At 42.0% G+C, this 15,204-nt stretch overlaps 62 non-coding genes across 62 annotated transcripts; 20 read left to right on the forward strand and 42 right to left on the reverse strand.

The window, feature by feature from the left end:
* The first annotated feature begins 2 nt into the window (after positions 1 to 2).
* Positions 3 to 74, forward strand: Trnaq-uug. The gene has a single exon. It is a non-coding gene; the product is annotated as a tRNA-Gln (tRNA).
* Positions 75 to 174: 100 nt separating this feature from the next.
* On the forward strand, positions 175 to 246 carry Trnap-cgg. The gene has a single exon. It is a non-coding gene; the product is annotated as a tRNA-Pro (tRNA).
* A 308-nt stretch (positions 247 to 554) lies between these two features.
* Trnar-ucg lies at positions 555 to 627 on the reverse strand. Its single transcript has one exon. It is a non-coding gene; the product is annotated as a tRNA-Arg (tRNA).
* A 71-nt stretch (positions 628 to 698) lies between these two features.
* Trnal-aag lies at positions 699 to 780 on the reverse strand. The gene has a single exon. It is a non-coding gene; the product is annotated as a tRNA-Leu (tRNA).
* A 70-nt stretch (positions 781 to 850) lies between these two features.
* Trnap-ugg lies at positions 851 to 922 on the reverse strand. Its single transcript has one exon. It is a non-coding gene; the product is annotated as a tRNA-Pro (tRNA).
* Positions 923 to 1,158: 236 nt separating this feature from the next.
* Positions 1,159 to 1,254, reverse strand: Trnay-gua. Its single transcript has 2 exons — positions 1,218 to 1,254; positions 1,159 to 1,194 (listed from the first exon to the last, which is right to left on the reverse strand). It is a non-coding gene; the product is annotated as a tRNA-Tyr (tRNA).
* A 171-nt stretch (positions 1,255 to 1,425) lies between these two features.
* On the forward strand, positions 1,426 to 1,497 carry Trnaq-uug. The gene has a single exon. It is a non-coding gene; the product is annotated as a tRNA-Gln (tRNA).
* A 100-nt stretch (positions 1,498 to 1,597) lies between these two features.
* Trnap-cgg lies at positions 1,598 to 1,669 on the forward strand. Its single transcript has one exon. It is a non-coding gene; the product is annotated as a tRNA-Pro (tRNA).
* A 308-nt stretch (positions 1,670 to 1,977) lies between these two features.
* On the reverse strand, positions 1,978 to 2,050 carry Trnar-ucg. Its single transcript has one exon. It is a non-coding gene; the product is annotated as a tRNA-Arg (tRNA).
* A 71-nt stretch (positions 2,051 to 2,121) lies between these two features.
* Trnal-aag lies at positions 2,122 to 2,203 on the reverse strand. Its single transcript has one exon. It is a non-coding gene; the product is annotated as a tRNA-Leu (tRNA).
* Positions 2,204 to 2,273: 70 nt separating this feature from the next.
* On the reverse strand, positions 2,274 to 2,345 carry Trnap-ugg. The gene has a single exon. It is a non-coding gene; the product is annotated as a tRNA-Pro (tRNA).
* A 236-nt stretch (positions 2,346 to 2,581) lies between these two features.
* On the reverse strand, positions 2,582 to 2,677 carry Trnay-gua. The gene is made up of 2 exons: positions 2,641 to 2,677; positions 2,582 to 2,617 (listed from the first exon to the last, which is right to left on the reverse strand). It is a non-coding gene; the product is annotated as a tRNA-Tyr (tRNA).
* A 171-nt stretch (positions 2,678 to 2,848) lies between these two features.
* On the forward strand, positions 2,849 to 2,920 carry Trnaq-uug. The gene has a single exon. It is a non-coding gene; the product is annotated as a tRNA-Gln (tRNA).
* A 100-nt stretch (positions 2,921 to 3,020) lies between these two features.
* Positions 3,021 to 3,092, forward strand: Trnap-cgg. Its single transcript has one exon. It is a non-coding gene; the product is annotated as a tRNA-Pro (tRNA).
* A 308-nt stretch (positions 3,093 to 3,400) lies between these two features.
* Positions 3,401 to 3,473, reverse strand: Trnar-ucg. Its single transcript has one exon. It is a non-coding gene; the product is annotated as a tRNA-Arg (tRNA).
* Positions 3,474 to 3,544: 71 nt separating this feature from the next.
* On the reverse strand, positions 3,545 to 3,626 carry Trnal-aag. The gene has a single exon. It is a non-coding gene; the product is annotated as a tRNA-Leu (tRNA).
* Positions 3,627 to 3,696: 70 nt separating this feature from the next.
* On the reverse strand, positions 3,697 to 3,768 carry Trnap-ugg. Its single transcript has one exon. It is a non-coding gene; the product is annotated as a tRNA-Pro (tRNA).
* A 236-nt stretch (positions 3,769 to 4,004) lies between these two features.
* Positions 4,005 to 4,100, reverse strand: Trnay-gua. The gene is made up of 2 exons: positions 4,064 to 4,100; positions 4,005 to 4,040 (listed from the first exon to the last, which is right to left on the reverse strand). It is a non-coding gene; the product is annotated as a tRNA-Tyr (tRNA).
* A 171-nt stretch (positions 4,101 to 4,271) lies between these two features.
* On the forward strand, positions 4,272 to 4,343 carry Trnaq-uug. The gene has a single exon. It is a non-coding gene; the product is annotated as a tRNA-Gln (tRNA).
* Positions 4,344 to 4,443: 100 nt separating this feature from the next.
* Positions 4,444 to 4,515, forward strand: Trnap-cgg. The gene has a single exon. It is a non-coding gene; the product is annotated as a tRNA-Pro (tRNA).
* A 308-nt stretch (positions 4,516 to 4,823) lies between these two features.
* On the reverse strand, positions 4,824 to 4,896 carry Trnar-ucg. Its single transcript has one exon. It is a non-coding gene; the product is annotated as a tRNA-Arg (tRNA).
* A 71-nt stretch (positions 4,897 to 4,967) lies between these two features.
* Trnal-aag lies at positions 4,968 to 5,049 on the reverse strand. Its single transcript has one exon. It is a non-coding gene; the product is annotated as a tRNA-Leu (tRNA).
* Positions 5,050 to 5,119: 70 nt separating this feature from the next.
* On the reverse strand, positions 5,120 to 5,191 carry Trnap-ugg. The gene has a single exon. It is a non-coding gene; the product is annotated as a tRNA-Pro (tRNA).
* A 236-nt stretch (positions 5,192 to 5,427) lies between these two features.
* Trnay-gua lies at positions 5,428 to 5,523 on the reverse strand. Its single transcript has 2 exons — positions 5,487 to 5,523; positions 5,428 to 5,463 (listed from the first exon to the last, which is right to left on the reverse strand). It is a non-coding gene; the product is annotated as a tRNA-Tyr (tRNA).
* Positions 5,524 to 5,694: 171 nt separating this feature from the next.
* Trnaq-uug lies at positions 5,695 to 5,766 on the forward strand. The gene has a single exon. It is a non-coding gene; the product is annotated as a tRNA-Gln (tRNA).
* A 479-nt stretch (positions 5,767 to 6,245) lies between these two features.
* On the reverse strand, positions 6,246 to 6,318 carry Trnar-ucg. The gene has a single exon. It is a non-coding gene; the product is annotated as a tRNA-Arg (tRNA).
* Positions 6,319 to 6,389: 71 nt separating this feature from the next.
* Positions 6,390 to 6,471, reverse strand: Trnal-aag. Its single transcript has one exon. It is a non-coding gene; the product is annotated as a tRNA-Leu (tRNA).
* Positions 6,472 to 6,541: 70 nt separating this feature from the next.
* On the reverse strand, positions 6,542 to 6,613 carry Trnap-ugg. Its single transcript has one exon. It is a non-coding gene; the product is annotated as a tRNA-Pro (tRNA).
* Positions 6,614 to 6,849: 236 nt separating this feature from the next.
* Positions 6,850 to 6,945, reverse strand: Trnay-gua. Its single transcript has 2 exons — positions 6,909 to 6,945; positions 6,850 to 6,885 (listed from the first exon to the last, which is right to left on the reverse strand). It is a non-coding gene; the product is annotated as a tRNA-Tyr (tRNA).
* A 171-nt stretch (positions 6,946 to 7,116) lies between these two features.
* Positions 7,117 to 7,188, forward strand: Trnaq-uug. Its single transcript has one exon. It is a non-coding gene; the product is annotated as a tRNA-Gln (tRNA).
* A 100-nt stretch (positions 7,189 to 7,288) lies between these two features.
* On the forward strand, positions 7,289 to 7,360 carry Trnap-cgg. The gene has a single exon. It is a non-coding gene; the product is annotated as a tRNA-Pro (tRNA).
* Positions 7,361 to 7,668: 308 nt separating this feature from the next.
* Positions 7,669 to 7,741, reverse strand: Trnar-ucg. The gene has a single exon. It is a non-coding gene; the product is annotated as a tRNA-Arg (tRNA).
* Positions 7,742 to 7,812: 71 nt separating this feature from the next.
* Trnal-aag lies at positions 7,813 to 7,894 on the reverse strand. Its single transcript has one exon. It is a non-coding gene; the product is annotated as a tRNA-Leu (tRNA).
* Positions 7,895 to 7,964: 70 nt separating this feature from the next.
* Positions 7,965 to 8,036, reverse strand: Trnap-ugg. Its single transcript has one exon. It is a non-coding gene; the product is annotated as a tRNA-Pro (tRNA).
* A 236-nt stretch (positions 8,037 to 8,272) lies between these two features.
* Positions 8,273 to 8,368, reverse strand: Trnay-gua. Its single transcript has 2 exons — positions 8,332 to 8,368; positions 8,273 to 8,308 (listed from the first exon to the last, which is right to left on the reverse strand). It is a non-coding gene; the product is annotated as a tRNA-Tyr (tRNA).
* Positions 8,369 to 8,711: 343 nt separating this feature from the next.
* Trnap-cgg lies at positions 8,712 to 8,783 on the forward strand. The gene has a single exon. It is a non-coding gene; the product is annotated as a tRNA-Pro (tRNA).
* A 308-nt stretch (positions 8,784 to 9,091) lies between these two features.
* Positions 9,092 to 9,164, reverse strand: Trnar-ucg. Its single transcript has one exon. It is a non-coding gene; the product is annotated as a tRNA-Arg (tRNA).
* A 71-nt stretch (positions 9,165 to 9,235) lies between these two features.
* Positions 9,236 to 9,317, reverse strand: Trnal-aag. Its single transcript has one exon. It is a non-coding gene; the product is annotated as a tRNA-Leu (tRNA).
* A 70-nt stretch (positions 9,318 to 9,387) lies between these two features.
* Positions 9,388 to 9,459, reverse strand: Trnap-ugg. Its single transcript has one exon. It is a non-coding gene; the product is annotated as a tRNA-Pro (tRNA).
* Positions 9,460 to 9,695: 236 nt separating this feature from the next.
* Positions 9,696 to 9,791, reverse strand: Trnay-gua. The gene is made up of 2 exons: positions 9,755 to 9,791; positions 9,696 to 9,731 (listed from the first exon to the last, which is right to left on the reverse strand). It is a non-coding gene; the product is annotated as a tRNA-Tyr (tRNA).
* Positions 9,792 to 9,962: 171 nt separating this feature from the next.
* Positions 9,963 to 10,034, forward strand: Trnaq-uug. The gene has a single exon. It is a non-coding gene; the product is annotated as a tRNA-Gln (tRNA).
* Positions 10,035 to 10,134: 100 nt separating this feature from the next.
* Positions 10,135 to 10,206, forward strand: Trnap-cgg. Its single transcript has one exon. It is a non-coding gene; the product is annotated as a tRNA-Pro (tRNA).
* A 308-nt stretch (positions 10,207 to 10,514) lies between these two features.
* On the reverse strand, positions 10,515 to 10,587 carry Trnar-ucg. The gene has a single exon. It is a non-coding gene; the product is annotated as a tRNA-Arg (tRNA).
* Positions 10,588 to 10,658: 71 nt separating this feature from the next.
* Trnal-aag lies at positions 10,659 to 10,740 on the reverse strand. Its single transcript has one exon. It is a non-coding gene; the product is annotated as a tRNA-Leu (tRNA).
* Positions 10,741 to 10,810: 70 nt separating this feature from the next.
* Positions 10,811 to 10,882, reverse strand: Trnap-ugg. Its single transcript has one exon. It is a non-coding gene; the product is annotated as a tRNA-Pro (tRNA).
* A 236-nt stretch (positions 10,883 to 11,118) lies between these two features.
* Trnay-gua lies at positions 11,119 to 11,214 on the reverse strand. Its single transcript has 2 exons — positions 11,178 to 11,214; positions 11,119 to 11,154 (listed from the first exon to the last, which is right to left on the reverse strand). It is a non-coding gene; the product is annotated as a tRNA-Tyr (tRNA).
* Positions 11,215 to 11,385: 171 nt separating this feature from the next.
* On the forward strand, positions 11,386 to 11,457 carry Trnaq-uug. Its single transcript has one exon. It is a non-coding gene; the product is annotated as a tRNA-Gln (tRNA).
* Positions 11,458 to 11,557: 100 nt separating this feature from the next.
* Positions 11,558 to 11,629, forward strand: Trnap-cgg. Its single transcript has one exon. It is a non-coding gene; the product is annotated as a tRNA-Pro (tRNA).
* Positions 11,630 to 11,937: 308 nt separating this feature from the next.
* Trnar-ucg lies at positions 11,938 to 12,010 on the reverse strand. Its single transcript has one exon. It is a non-coding gene; the product is annotated as a tRNA-Arg (tRNA).
* Positions 12,011 to 12,081: 71 nt separating this feature from the next.
* Trnal-aag lies at positions 12,082 to 12,163 on the reverse strand. Its single transcript has one exon. It is a non-coding gene; the product is annotated as a tRNA-Leu (tRNA).
* Positions 12,164 to 12,233: 70 nt separating this feature from the next.
* Trnap-ugg lies at positions 12,234 to 12,305 on the reverse strand. The gene has a single exon. It is a non-coding gene; the product is annotated as a tRNA-Pro (tRNA).
* Positions 12,306 to 12,541: 236 nt separating this feature from the next.
* Positions 12,542 to 12,637, reverse strand: Trnay-gua. Its single transcript has 2 exons — positions 12,601 to 12,637; positions 12,542 to 12,577 (listed from the first exon to the last, which is right to left on the reverse strand). It is a non-coding gene; the product is annotated as a tRNA-Tyr (tRNA).
* A 171-nt stretch (positions 12,638 to 12,808) lies between these two features.
* Trnaq-uug lies at positions 12,809 to 12,880 on the forward strand. Its single transcript has one exon. It is a non-coding gene; the product is annotated as a tRNA-Gln (tRNA).
* Positions 12,881 to 12,980: 100 nt separating this feature from the next.
* Positions 12,981 to 13,052, forward strand: Trnap-cgg. The gene has a single exon. It is a non-coding gene; the product is annotated as a tRNA-Pro (tRNA).
* A 308-nt stretch (positions 13,053 to 13,360) lies between these two features.
* On the reverse strand, positions 13,361 to 13,433 carry Trnar-ucg. Its single transcript has one exon. It is a non-coding gene; the product is annotated as a tRNA-Arg (tRNA).
* A 71-nt stretch (positions 13,434 to 13,504) lies between these two features.
* Positions 13,505 to 13,586, reverse strand: Trnal-aag. The gene has a single exon. It is a non-coding gene; the product is annotated as a tRNA-Leu (tRNA).
* A 383-nt stretch (positions 13,587 to 13,969) lies between these two features.
* Trnay-gua lies at positions 13,970 to 14,065 on the reverse strand. Its single transcript has 2 exons — positions 14,029 to 14,065; positions 13,970 to 14,005 (listed from the first exon to the last, which is right to left on the reverse strand). It is a non-coding gene; the product is annotated as a tRNA-Tyr (tRNA).
* Positions 14,066 to 14,236: 171 nt separating this feature from the next.
* Trnaq-uug lies at positions 14,237 to 14,308 on the forward strand. The gene has a single exon. It is a non-coding gene; the product is annotated as a tRNA-Gln (tRNA).
* A 100-nt stretch (positions 14,309 to 14,408) lies between these two features.
* Trnap-cgg lies at positions 14,409 to 14,480 on the forward strand. The gene has a single exon. It is a non-coding gene; the product is annotated as a tRNA-Pro (tRNA).
* Positions 14,481 to 14,788: 308 nt separating this feature from the next.
* On the reverse strand, positions 14,789 to 14,861 carry Trnar-ucg. The gene has a single exon. It is a non-coding gene; the product is annotated as a tRNA-Arg (tRNA).
* Positions 14,862 to 14,932: 71 nt separating this feature from the next.
* Trnal-aag lies at positions 14,933 to 15,014 on the reverse strand. The gene has a single exon. It is a non-coding gene; the product is annotated as a tRNA-Leu (tRNA).
* A 70-nt stretch (positions 15,015 to 15,084) lies between these two features.
* Trnap-ugg lies at positions 15,085 to 15,156 on the reverse strand. The gene has a single exon. It is a non-coding gene; the product is annotated as a tRNA-Pro (tRNA).
* Between the last annotated feature and the right edge of the window lie 48 nt (positions 15,157 to 15,204).

Below are 15,204 nucleotides of genomic sequence, written 5' to 3' on the forward strand. Positions count from 1 at the left end.
AAGGTTCCATGGTGTAATGGTTATCACATCAGACTTTGACTCTGATAATCTGAGTTCGATTCTCAGTGGGACCTTTTTTAATCCAATTTCTATCAATCGTGTTTATTTTTATGCACGACATTTGGATTGTAATAATAATAAAATAATTTTCGAATCAATAATGAAAGATAATAGGGCTCATTGGTCTAGTAGTATGATACTTGCTTCGGGTGTAAGTGATCCCGGGTTCAATTCCCGGATGGGCCCCAATTGTTTTACTTTTGGCACCGATCCCTGCCATTAGACACATCATGTGTTCTAAGGTACAGTCACGAGTCCCAAATGTTTTTTCCTAAGGAAATACCACAGCTTAATTTGGTATAGGGAATAGAGATCGTACGATAGGGATTCATTGATTCCACTCCTTAGACCAATTTTTTGGGCGGGAACCTCGGATGTTCTCTTTGATGTGTACTTTGGCTTACAACCAGGAGCAATTGCAAATGGATTGCTAATTCTTTGTTTGTAAATTTTCGCGCGCGCATTTCGAAATAGCCAAAATAACCGTTTGCGAGTGATCGTAGCAGGACTCGAACCTGCAATCTTCGGATCCGAAGTCCGACGCCTTATCCATTAGGCCACACGACCATTAACGTTGCCCGTAAGTGCACAATCACCGATTCCTTGCTATGCTACAACAGTTTGAGCAAAATTGACGTTGGCAGCGATGGGATTCGAACTCATGCCCCCGAAGAGACTGGTGCCTTAAACCAGCGCCTTGGACCGCTCGGCCACGCTACCACATTTGCAATGTTAACATTCATCTAAGTAATACAATAAGAGGTTTACCATCTCAGCTGAAATATTGTAGGGGCTCATCCGGGATTTGAACCCGGGGCCTCTTACACCCAAAGCAAGAATCATACCACTAGACCAATGAGCCACGCAACTTTACTAACACCGTTTGTTGCCGGCTACAATTACTAACCATTAATTGTGTCCCATTTTTGAGCTATACATTTCATATTTACACGGTGATGTTGTCAACTTTCCGTTGTAGATATGCGTACCCCAATAGTACATGTTGGATTTTCCATTACTACACTCTATTTTGAATATACATGACTATCAGCTTTATCTATTTTCTGTTGCCCACTCAATGCGTAATCACAAGTGCTCTCCTTCGAGCCGGAGTTGAACCAGCGACCTATGGATTCCTTGCATTTTACATCGTGTCACTACAGTCCACCGCTCTACCAACTGAGCTATCGAAGGTTGTTTTATTTCCGTCGAACATCGCAATATAGTCCATTAACATGCACCAAAAGATCATGTTTTAAATCATCGAAATCACTGAGTTGAAGGAATCAGCACATGGCCCTAAATTCCACCAAATTTAACGACAAATTTACATTGTAGTAGCAGTGCTGGTGACATCCGTTGGAAGGTTCCATGGTGTAATGGTTATCACATCAGACTTTGACTCTGATAATCTGAGTTCGATTCTCAGTGGGACCGTTTTTAATCCAATTTCTATCAATCGTGTTTATTTTTATGCACGACATTTGGATTGTAATAATAATAAAATAATTTTCGAATCAATAATGAAAGATAATAGGGCTCATTGGTCTAGTAGTATGATACTTGCTTCGGGTGTAAGTGATCCCGGGTTCAATTCCCGGATGGGCCCCAATTGTTTTACTTTTGGCACCGATCCCTGCCATTAGACACATCATGTGTTCTAAGGTACAGTCACGAGTCCCAAATGTTTTTTCCTAAGGAAATACCACAGCTTAATTTGGTATAGGGAATAGAGATCGTACGATAGGGATTCATTGATTCCACTCCTTAGACCAATTTTTTGGGCGGGAACCTCGGATGTTCTCTTTGATGTGTACTTTGGCTTACAACCAGGAGCAATTGCAAATGGATTGCTAATTCTTTGTTTGTAAATTTTCGCGCGCGCATTTCGAAATAGCCAAAATAACCGTTTGCGAGTGATCGTAGCAGGACTCGAACCTGCAATCTTCGGATCCGAAGTCCGACGCCTTATCCATTAGGCCACACGACCATTAACGTTGCCCGTAAGTGCACAATCACCGATTCCTTGCTATGCTACAACAGTTTGAGCAAAATTGACGTTGGCAGCGATGGGATTCGAACTCATGCCCCCGAAGAGACTGGTGCCTTAAACCAGCGCCTTGGACCGCTCGGCCACGCTACCACATTTGCAATGTTAACATTCATCTAAGTAATACAATAAGAGGTTTACCATCTCAGCTGAAATATTGTAGGGGCTCATCCGGGATTTGAACCCGGGGCCTCTTACACCCAAAGCAAGAATCATACCACTAGACCAATGAGCCACGCAACTTTTCTAACACCGTTTGTTGCCGGCTACAATTACTAACCATTAATTGTGTCCCATTTTTGAGCTATACATTTCATATTTACACGGTGATGTTGTCAACTTTCCGTTGTAGATATGCGTACCCCAATAGTACATGTTGGATTTTCCATTACTACACTCTATTTTGAATATACATGACTATCAGCTTTATCTATTTTCTGTTGCCCACTCAATGCGTAATCACAAGTGCTCTCCTTCGAGCCGGAGTTGAACCAGCGACCTATGGATTCCTTGCATTTTACATCGTGTCACTACAGTCCACCGCTCTACCAACTGAGCTATCGAAGGTTGTTTTATTTCCGTCGAACATCGCAATATAGTCCATTAACATGCACCAAAAGATCATGTTTTAAATCATCGAAATCACTGAGTTGAAGGAATCAGCACATGGCCCTAAATTCCACCAAATTTAACGACAAATTTACATTGTAGTAGCAGTGCTGGTGACATCCGTTGGAAGGTTCCATGGTGTAATGGTTATCACATCAGACTTTGACTCTGATAATCTGAGTTCGATTCTCAGTGGGACCTTTTTTAATCCAATTTCTATCAATCGTGTTTATTTTTATGCACGACATTTGGATTGTAATAATAATAAAATAATTTTCGAATCAATAATGAAAGATAATAGGGCTCATTGGTCTAGTAGTATGATACTTGCTTCGGGTGTAAGTGATCCCGGGTTCAATTCCCGGATGGGCCCCAATTGTTTTACTTTTGGCACCGATCCCTGCCATTAGACACATCATGTGTTCTAAGGTACAGTCACGAGTCCCAAATGTTTTTTCCTAAGGAAATACCACAGCTTAATTTGGTATAGGGAATAGAGATCGTACGATAGGGATTCATTGATTCCACTCCTTAGACCAATTTTTTGGGCGGGAACCTCGGATGTTCTCTTTGATGTGTACTTTGGCTTACAACCAGGAGCAATTGCAAATGGATTGCTAATTCTTTGTTTGTAAATTTTCGCGCGCGCATTTCGAAATAGCCAAAATAACCGTTTGCGAGTGATCGTAGCAGGACTCGAACCTGCAATCTTCGGATCCGAAGTCCGACGCCTTATCCATTAGGCCACACGACCATTAACGTTGCCCGTAAGTGCACAATCACCGATTCCTTGCTATGCTACAACAGTTTGAGCAAAATTGACGTTGGCAGCGATGGGATTCGAACTCATGCCCCCGAAGAGACTGGTGCCTTAAACCAGCGCCTTGGACCGCTCGGCCACGCTACCACATTTGCAATGTTAACATTCATCTAAGTAATACAATAAGAGGTTTACCATCTCAGCTGAAATATTGTAGGGGCTCATCCGGGATTTGAACCCGGGGCCTCTTACACCCAAAGCAAGAATCATACCACTAGACCAATGAGCCACGCAACTTTTCTAACACCGTTTGTTGCCGGCTACAATTACTAACCATTAATTGTGTCCCATTTTTGAGCTATACATTTCATATTTACACCGTGATGTTGTCAACTTTCCGTTGTAGATATGCGTACCCCAATAGTACATGTTGGATTTTCCATTACTACACTCTATTTTGAATATACATGACTATCAGCTTTATCTATTTTCTGTTGCCCACTCAATGCGTAATCACAAGTGCTCTCCTTCGAGCCGGAGTTGAACCAGCGACCTATGGATTCCTTGCATTTTACATCGTGTCACTACAGTCCACCGCTCTACCAACTGAGCTATCGAAGGTTGTTTTATTTCCGTCGAACATCGCAATATAGTCCATTAACATGCACCAAAAGATCATGTTTTAAATCATCGAAATCACTGAGTTGAAGGAATCAGCACATGGCCCTAAATTCCACCAAATTTAACGACAAATTTACATTCTAGTAGCAGTGCTGGTGACATCCGTTGGAAGGTTCCATGGTGTAATGGTTATCACATCAGACTTTGACTCTGATAATCTGAGTTCGATTCTCAGTGGGACCTTTTTTAATCCAATTTCTATCAATCGTGTTTATTTTTATGCACGACATTTGGATTGTAATAATAATAAAATAATTTTCGAATCAATAATGAAAGATAATAGGGCTCATTGGTCTAGTAGTATGATACTTGCTTCGGGTGTAAGTGATCCCGGGTTCAATTCCCGGATGGGCCCCAATTGTTTTACTTTTGGCACCGATCCCTGCCATTAGACACATCATGTGTTCTAAGGTACAGTCACGAGTCCCAAATGTTTTTTCCTAAGGAAATACCACAGCTTAATTTGGTATAGGGAATAGAGATCGTACGATAGGGATTCATTGATTCCACTCCTTAGACCAATTTTTTGGGCGGGAACCTCGGATGTTCTCTTTGATGTGTACTTTGGCTTACAACCAGGAGCAATTGCAAATGGATTGCTAATTCTTTGTTTGTAAATTTTCGCGCGCGCATTTCGAAATAGCCAAAATAACCGTTTGCGAGTGATCGTAGCAGGACTCGAACCTGCAATCTTCGGATCCGAAGTCCGACGCCTTATCCATTAGGCCACACGACCATTAACGTTACCCGTAAGTGCACAATCACCGATTCCTTGCTATGCTACAACAGTTTGAGCAAAATTGACGTTGGCAGCAATGGGATTCGAACCCATGCCCCCGAAGAGACTGGTGCCTTAAACCAGCGCCTTGGACCGCTCGGCCACGCTACCACATTTGCAATGTTAACATTCATCTAAGTAATACAATAAGAGGTTTACCATCTCAGCTGAAATATTGTAGGGGCTCATCCGGGATTTGAACCCGGGGCCTCTTACACCCAAAGCAAGAATCATACCACTAGACCAATGAGCCACGCAACTTTTCTAACACCGTTTGTTGCCGGCTACAATTACTAACCATTAATTGTGTCCCATTTTTGAGCTATACATTTCATATTTACACGGTGATGTTGTCAACTTTCCGTTGTAGATATGCGTACCCCAATAGTACATGTTGGATTTTCCATTACTACACTCTATTTTGAATATACATGACTATCAGCTTTATCTATTTTCTGTTGCCCACTCAATGCGTAATCACAAGTGCTCTCCTTCGAGCCGGAGTTGAACCAGCGACCTATGGATTCCTTGCATTTTACATCGTGTCACTACAGTCCACCGCTCTACCAACTGAGCTATCGAAGGTTGTTTTATTTCCGTCGAACATCGCAATATAGTCCATTAACATGCACCAAAAGATCATGTTTTAAATCATCGAAATCACTGAGTTGAAGGAATCAGCACATGGCCCTAAATTCCACCAAATTTAACGACAAATTTACATTGTAGTAGCAGTGCTGGTGACATCCGTTGGAAGGTTCCATGGTGTAATGGTTATCACATCAGACTTTGACTCTGATAATCTGAGTTCGATTCTCAGTGGGACCTTTTTTAATCCAATTTCTATCAATCGTGTTTATTTTTATGCACGACATTTGGATTGTAATAATAATAAAATAATTTTCGAATCAATAATGAAAGATAATAGGGCTATTGGTCTAGTAGTATGATACTTGCTTCGGGTGTAAGTGATCCCGGGTTCAATTCCCGGATGGGCCCCAATTGTTTTACTTTTGGCACCGATCCCTGCCATTAGACACATCATGTGTTCTAAGGTACAGTCACGAGTCCCAAATGTTTTTTCCTAAGGAAATACCACAGCTTAATTTGGTATAGGGAATAGAGATCGTACGATAGGGATTCATTGATTCCACTCCTTAGACCAATTTTTTGGGCGGGAACCTCGGATGTTCTCTTTGATGTGTACTTTGGCTTACAACCAGGAGCAATTGCAAATGGATTGCTAATTCTTTGTTTGTAAATTTTCGCGCGCGCATTTCGAAATAGCCAAAATAACCGTTAGCGAGTGATCGTAGCAGGACTCGAACCTGCAATCTTCGGATCCGAAGTCCGACGCCTTATCCATTAGGCCAAACGACCATTAACGTTACCTGTAAGTGCACAATCACCGATTCCTTGCTATGCTACAACAGTTTGAGCAAAATCGACGTTGGCAGCAATGGGATTCGAACCCATGCCCCCGAAGAGACTGGTGCCTTAAACCAGCGCCTTGGACCGCTCGGCCACGCTACCACATTTGCAATGTTAACATTCATCTAAGTAATACAATAAGAGGTTTACCATCTCAGCTGAAATATTGTAGGGGCTCATCCGGGATTTGAACCCGGGGCCTCTTACACCCAAAGCAAGAATCATACCACTAGACCAATGAGCCACGCAACTGTTCTAACACCGTTTGTTGCCGGCTACAATTACTAACCATTAATTGTGTCCCATTTTTGAGCTATACATTTCATATTTACACGGTGATGTTGTCAACTTTCCGTTGTAGATATGCGTACCCCAATAGTACATGTTGGATTTTCCATTACTACACTCTATTTTGAATATACATGACTATCAGCTTTATCTATTTTCTGTTGCCCACTCAATGCGTAATCACAAGTGCTCTCCTTCGAGCCGGAGTTGAACCAGCGACCTATGGATTCCTTGCATTTTACATCGTGTCACTACAGTCCACCGCTCTACCAACTGAGCTATCGAAGGTTGTTTTATTTCCGTCGAACATCGCAATATAGTCCATTAACATGCACCAAAAGATCATGTTTTAAATCATCGAAATCACTGAGTTGAAGGAATCAGCACATGGCCCTAAATTCCACCAAATTTAACGACAAATTTACATTGTAGTAGCAGTGCTGGTGACATCCGTTGGAAGGTTCCATGGTGTAATGGTTATCACATCAGACTTTGACTCTGATAATCTGAGTTCGATTCTCAGTGGGACCTTTTTTAATCCAATTTCTATCAATCGTGTTTATTTTTATGCACGACATTTGGATTGTAATAATAATAAAATAATTTTCGAATCAATAATGAAAGATAATAGGGCTCATTGGTCTAGTAGTATGATACTTGCTTCGGGTGTAAGTGATCCCGGGTTCAATTCCCGGATGGGCCCCAATTGTTTTACTTTTGGCACCGATCCCTGCCATTAGACACATCATGTGTTCTAAGGTACAGTCACGAGTCCCAAATGTTTTTTCCTAAGGAAATACCACAGCTTAATTTGGTATAGGGAATAGAGATCGTACGATAGGGATTCATTGATTCCACTCCTTAGACCAATTTTTTGGGCGGGAACCTCGGATGTTCTCTTTGATGTGTACTTTGGCTTACAACCAGGAGCAATTGCAAATGGATTGCTAATTCTTTGTTTGTAAATTTTCGCGCGCGCATTTCGAAATAGCCAAAATAACCGTTTGCGAGTGATCGTAGCAGGACTCGAACCTGCAATCTTCGGATCCGAAGTCCGACGCCTTATCCATTAGGACACACGACCATTAACGTTGCCCGTAAGTGCACAATCACCGATTCCTTGCTATGCTACAACAGTTTGAGCAAAATTGACGTTGGCAGCGATGGGATTCGAACCCATGCCCCCGAAGAGACTGGTGCCTTAAACCAGCGCCTTGGACCGCTCGGCCACTCTACCACATTTGCAATGTTAACATTCATCTAAGTAATACAATAAGAGGTTTACCATCTCAGCTGAAATATTGTAGGGGCTCATCCGGGATTTGAACCCGGGGCCTCTTACACCCAAAGCAAGAATCATACCACTAGACCAATGAGCCACGCAACTTTTCTAACACCGTTTGTTGCCGGCTACAATTACTAACCATTAATTGTGTCCCATTTTTGAGCTATACATTTCATATTTACACGGTGATGTTGTCAACTTTCCGTTGTAGATATGCGTACCCCAATAGTACATGTTGGATTTTCCATTACTACACTCTATTTTGAATATACATGACTATCAGCTTTATCTATTTTCTGTTGCCCACTCAATGCGTAATCACAAGTGCTCTCCTTCGAGCCGGAGTTGAACCAGCGACCTATGGATTCCTTGCATTTTACATCGTGTCACTACAGTCCACCGCTCTACCAACTGAGCTATCGAAGGTTGTTTTATTTCCGTCGAACATCGCAATATAGTCCATTAACATGCACCAAAAGATCATGTTTTAAATCATCGAAATCACTGAGTTGAAGGAATCAGCACATGGCCCTAAATTCCACCAAATTTAACGACAAATTTACATTGTAGTAGCAGTGCTGGTGACAACCGTTGGAAGGTTCCATGGTGTAATGGTTATCACATCAGACTTTGACTCTGACAATCTGAGTTCGGTTCTCATTGGGACCTTTTTTAATCCAATTTCTATCAATCGTGTTTATTTTTATGCACGACATTTGGATTGTAATAATAATAAAATAATTTTCGAATCAATAATGAAAGATAATAGGGCTCATTGGTCTAGTAGTATGATACTTGCTTCGGGTGTAAGTGATCCCGGGTTCAATTCCCGGATGGGCCCCAATTGTTTTACTTTTGGCACCGATCCCTGCCATTAGACACATCATGTGTTCTAAGGTACAGTCACGAGTCCCAAATGTTTTTTCCTAAGGAAATACCACAGCTTAATTTGGTATAGGGAATAGAGATCGTACGATAGGGATTCATTGATTCCACTCCTTAGACCAATTTTTTGGGCGGGAACCTCGGATGTTCTCTTTGATGTGTACTTTGGCTTACAACCAGGAGCAATTGCAAATGGATTGCTAATTCTTTGTTTGTAAATTTTCGCGCGCGCATTTCGAAATAGCCAAAATAACCGTTTGCGAGTGATCGTAGCAGGACTCGAACCTGCAATCTTCGGATCCGAAGTCCGACGCCTTATCCATTAGGCCACACGACCATTAACGTTGCCCGTAAGTGCACAATCACCGATTCCTTGCTATGCTACAACAGTTTGAGCAAAATTGACGTTGGCAGCGATGGGATTCGAACCCATGCCCCCGAAGAGACTGGTGCCTTAAACCAGCGCCTTGGACCGCTCGGCCACGCTACCACATTTGCAATGTTAACATTCATCTAAGTAATACAATAAGAGGTTTACCATCTCAGCTGAAATATTGTAGGGGCTCATCCGGGATTTGAACCCGGGGCCTCTTACACCCAAAGCAAGAATCATACCACTAGACCAATGAGCCACGCAACTTTTCTAACACCGTTTGTTGCCGGCTACAATTACTAACCATTAATTGTGTCCCATTTTTGAGCTATACATTTCATATTTACACGGTGATGTTGTAAACTTTCCGTTGTAGATATGCGTACCCCAATAGTACATGTTGGATTTTCCATTACTACACTCTATTTTGAATATACATGACTATCAGCTTTATCTATTTTCTGTTGCCCACTCAATGCGTAATCACAAGTGCTCTCCTTCGAGCCGGAGTTGAACCAGCGACCTATGGATTCCTTGCATTTTACATCGTGTCACTACAGTCCACCGCTCTACCAACTGAGCTATCGAAGGTTGTTTTATTTCCGTCGAACATCGCAATATATTCCATTAACATGCACCAAAAGATCATGTTTTAAATCATCGAAATCACTGAGTTGAAGGAATCAGCACATGGCCCTAAATTCCACCAAATTTAACGACAAATTTACATTGTAGTAGCAGTGCTGGTGACATCCGTTGGAAGGTTCCATGGTGTAATGGTTATCACATCAGACTTTGACTCTGATAATCTGAGTTCGATTCTCAGTGGGACCTTTTTTAATCCAATTTCTATCAATCGTGTTTATTTTTATGCACGACATTTGGATTGTAATAATAATAAAATAATTTTCGAATCAATAATGAAAGATAATAGGGCTCATTGGTCTAGTAGTATGATACTTGCTTCGGGTGTAAGTGATCCCGGGTTCAATTCCCGGATGGGCCCCAATTGTTTTACTTTTGGCACCGATCCCTGCCATTAGACACATCATGTGTTCTAAGGTACAGTCACGAGTCCCAAATGTTTTTTCCTAAGGAAATACCACAGCTTAATTTGGTATAGGGAATAGAGATCGTACGATAGGGATTCATTGATTCCACTCCTTAGACCAATTTTTTGGGCGGGAACCTCGGATGTTCTCTTTGATGTGTACTTTGGCTTACAACCAGGAGCAATTGCAAATGGATTGCTAATTCTTTGTTTGTAAATTTTCGCGCGCGCATTTCGAAATAGCCAAAATAACCGTTTGCGAGTGATCGTAGCAGGACTCGAACCTGCAATCTTCGGATCCGAAGTCCGACGCCTTATCCATTAGGCCACACGACCATTAACGTTGCCCGTAAGTGCACAATCACCGATTCCTTGCTATGCTACAACAGTTTGAGCAAAATTGACGTTGGCAGCGATGGGATTCGAACCCATGCCCCCGAAGAGACTGGTGCCTTAAACCAGCGCCTTGGACCGCTCGGCCACGCTACCACATTTGCAATGTTAACATTCATCTAAGTAATACAATAAGAGGTTTACCATCTCAGCTGAAATATTGTAGGGGCTCATCCGGGATTTGAACCCGGGGCCTCTTACACCCAAAGCAAGAATCATACCACTAGACCAATGAGCCACACAACTTTTCTAACACCGTTTGTTGCCGGCTACAATTACTAACCATTAATTGTGTCCCATTTTTGAGCTATACATTTCATATTTACACGGTGATGTTGTCAACTTTCCGTTGTAGATATGCGTACCCCAATAGTACATGTTGGATTTTCCATTACTACACTCTATTTTGAATATACATGACTATCAGCTTTATCTATTTTCTGTTGCCCACTCAATGCGTAATCACAAGTGCTCTCCTTCGAGCCGGAGTTGAACCAGCGACCTATGGATTCCTTGCATTTTACATCGTGTCACTACAGTCCACCGCTCTACCAACTGAGCTATCGAAGATTGTTTTATTTCCGTCGAACATCGCAATATAGTCCATTAACATGCACCAAAAGATCATGTTTTAAATCATCGAAATCACTGAGTTGAAGGAATCAGCACATGGCCCTAAATTCCACCAAATTTAACGACAAATTTACATTGTAGTAGCAGTGCTGGTGACATCCGTTGGAAGGTTCCATGGTGTAATGGTTATCACATCAGACTTTGACTCTGATAATCTGAGTTCGATTCTCAGTGGGACCTTTTTTAATCCAATTTCTATCAATCGTGTTTATTTTTATGCACGACATTTGGATTGTAATAATAATAAAATAATTTTCGAATCAATAATGAAAGATAATAGGGCTCATTGGTCTAGTAGTATGATACTTGCTTCGGGTGTAAGTGATCCCGGGTTCAATTCCCGGATGGGCCCCAATTGTTTTACTTTTGGCACCGATCCCTGCCATTAGACACATCATGTGTTCTAAGGTACAGTCACGAGTCCCAAATGTTTTTTCCTAAGGAAATACCACAGCTTAATTTGGTATAGGGAATAGAGATCGTACGATAGGGATTCATTGATTCCACTCCTTAGACCAATTTTTTGGGCGGGAACCTCGGATGTTCTCTTTGATGTGTACTTTGGCTTACAACCAGGAGCAATTGCAAATGGATTGCTAATTCTTTGTTTGTAAATTTTCGCGCGCGCATTTCGAAATAGCCAAAATAACCGTTTGCGAGTGATCGTAGCAGGACTCGAACCTGCAATCTTCGGATCCGAAGTCCGACGCCTTATCCATTAGGCCACACGACCATTAACGTTGCCCGTAAGTGCACAATCACCGATTCCTTGCTATGCTACAACAGTTTGAGCAAAATTGACGTTGGCAGCGATGGGATTCGAACCCATGCCCCCGAAGAGACTGGTGCCTTAAACCAGCGCCTTGGACCGCTCGGCCACGCTACCACATTTGCAATGTTAACATTCATCTAAGTAATACAATAAGAGGTTTACCATCTCAGCTGAAATATTGTAGGGGCTCATCCGGGATTTGAACCCGGGGCCTCTTACACCCAAAGCAAGAATCATACCACTAGACCAATGAGCCACGCAACTTTTCTAACACCGTTTGTTGCCGGCTACAATTACTAACCATTAATTGTGTCCCATTTTTGAGCTATACATTTCATATTTACACGGTGATGTTGTCAACTTTCCGTTGTAGATATGCGTACCCCAATAGTACATGTTGGATTTTCCATTACTACACTCTATTTTGAATATACATGACTATCAGCTTTATCTATTTTCTGTTGCCCACTCAATGCGTAATCACAAGTGCTCTCCTTCGAGCCGGAGTTGAACCAGCGACCTATGGATTCCTTGCATTTTACATCGTGTCACTACAGTCCACCGCTCTACCAACTGAGCTATCGAAGGTTGTTTTATTTCCGTCGAACATCGCAATATAGTCCATTAACATGCACCAAAAGATCATGTTTTAAATCATCGAAATCACTGAGTTGAAGGAATCAGCACATGGCCCTAAATTCCACCAAATTTAACGACAAATTTACATTGTAGTAGCAGTGCTGGTGACATCCGTTGGAAGGTTCCATGGTGTAATGGTTATCACATCAGACTTTGACTCTGATAATCTGAGTTCGATTCTCAGTGGGACCTTTTTTAATCCAATTTCTATCAATCGTGTTTATTTTTATGCACGACATTTGGATTGTAATAATAATAAAATAATTTTCGAATCAATAATGAAAGATAATAGGGCTCATTGGTCTAGTAGTATGATACTTGCTTCGGGTGTAAGTGATCCCGGGTTCAATTCCCGGATGGGCCCCAATTGTTTTACTTTTGGCACCGATCCCTGCCATTAGACACATCATGTGTTCTAAGGTACAGTCACGAGTCCCAAATGTTTTTTCCTAAGGAAATACCACAGCTTAATTTGGTATAGGGAATAGAGATCGTACGATAGGGATTCATTGATTCCACTCCTTAGACCAATTTTTTGGGCGGGAACCTCGGATGTTCTCTTTGATGTGTACTTTGGCTTACAACCAGGAGCAATTGCAAATGGATTGCTAATTCTTTGTTTGTAAATTTTCGCGCGCGCATTTCAAAATAGCCAAAATAACCGTTTGCGAGTGATCGTAGCAGGACTCGAACCTGCAATCTTCGGATCCGAAGTCCGACGCCTTATCCATTAGGCCACACGACCATTAACGTTGCCCGTAAGTGCACAATCACCGATTCCTTGCTATGCTACAACAGTTTGAGCAAAATTGACGTTGGCAGCGATGGGATTCGAACCCATGCCCCCGAAGAGACTGGTGCCTTAAACCAGCGCCTTGGACCGCTCGGCCACGCTACCACATTTGCAATGTTAACATTCATCTAAGTAATACAATAAGAGGTTTACCATCTCAGCTGAAATATTGTAGGGGCTCATCCGGGATTTGAACCCGGATAAATCACTCTTACACCCAAAGCAAGAATCATACCACTAGACCAATGAGCCACGCAACTTTTCTAACACCGTTTGTTGCCGGCTACAATTACTAACCATTAATTGTGTCCCATTTTTGAGCTATACATTTCATATTTACACGGTGATGTTGTCAACTTTCCGTTGTAGATATGCGTACCCCAATAGTACATGTTGGATTTTCCATTACTACACTCTATTTTGAATATACATGACTATCAGCTTTATCTATTTTCTGTTGCCCACTCAATGCGTAATCACAAGTGCTCTCCTTCGAGCCGGAGTTGAACCAGCGACCTATGGATTCCTTGCATTTTACATCGTGTCACTACAGTCCACCGCTCTACCAACTGAGCTATCGAAGGTTGTTTTATTTCCGTCGAACATCGCAATATAGTCCATTAACATGCACCAAAAGATCATGTTTTAAATCATCGAAATCACTGAGTTGAAGGAATCAGCACATGGCCCTAAATTCCACCAAATTTAACGACAAATTTACATTGTAGTAGCAGTGCTGGTGACATCCGTTGGAAGGTTCCATGGTGTAATGGTTATCACATCAGACTTTGACTCTGATAATCTGAGTTCGATTCTCAGTGGGACCTTTTTTAATCCAATTTCTATCAATCGTGTTTATTTTTATGCACGACATTTGGATTGTAATAATAATAAAATAATTTTCGAATCAATAATGAAAGATAATAGGGCTCATTGGTCTAGTAGTATGATACTTGCTTCGGGTGTAAGTGATCCCGGGTTCAATTCCCGGATGGGCCCCAATTGTTTTACTTTTGGCACCGATCCCTGCCATTAGACACATCATGTGTTCTAAGGTACAGTCACGAGTCCCAAATGTTTTTTCCTAAGGAAATACCACAGCTTAATTTGGTATAGGGAATAGAGATCGTACGATAGGGATTCATTGATTCCACTCCTTAGACCAATTTTTTGGGCGGGAACCTCGGATGTTCTCTTTGATGTGTACTTTGGCTTACAACCAGGAGCAATTGCAAATGGATTGCTAATTCTTTGTTTGTAAATTTTCGCGCGCGCATTTCGAAATAGCCAAAATAACCGTTTGCGAGTGATCGTAGCAGGACTCGAACCTGCAATCTTCGGATCCGAAGTCCGACGCCTTATCCATTAGGCCACACGACCATTAACGTTGCCCGTAAGTGCACAATCACCGATTCCTTGCTATGCTACAACAGTTTGAGCAAAATTGACGTTGGCAGCGATGGGATTCGAACCCATGCCCCCGAAGAGACTGGTGCCTTAAACCAGCGCCTTGGACCGCTCGGCCACGCTACCACATTTGCAATGTTAACATTCATCTAAGTAATACAATAAGAGGTTTACCATCTCAGCTGAAATATTGTAGGGGCTCATCCGGGATTTGAACCCGGGGCCTCTTACACCCAAAGCAAGAATCATACCACTAGACCAATGAGCCACGCAACTTTTCTAACACCGTTTGTTGCCGGCTACAATTACTAACCAT

The sequence above is a fragment of the Daphnia pulicaria genome, chromosome 4 (assembly GCF_021234035.1).
Source record: "Daphnia pulicaria isolate SC F1-1A chromosome 4, SC_F0-13Bv2, whole genome shotgun sequence".
Lineage (NCBI taxonomy): Eukaryota > Metazoa > Arthropoda > Branchiopoda > Diplostraca > Daphniidae > Daphnia > Daphnia pulicaria.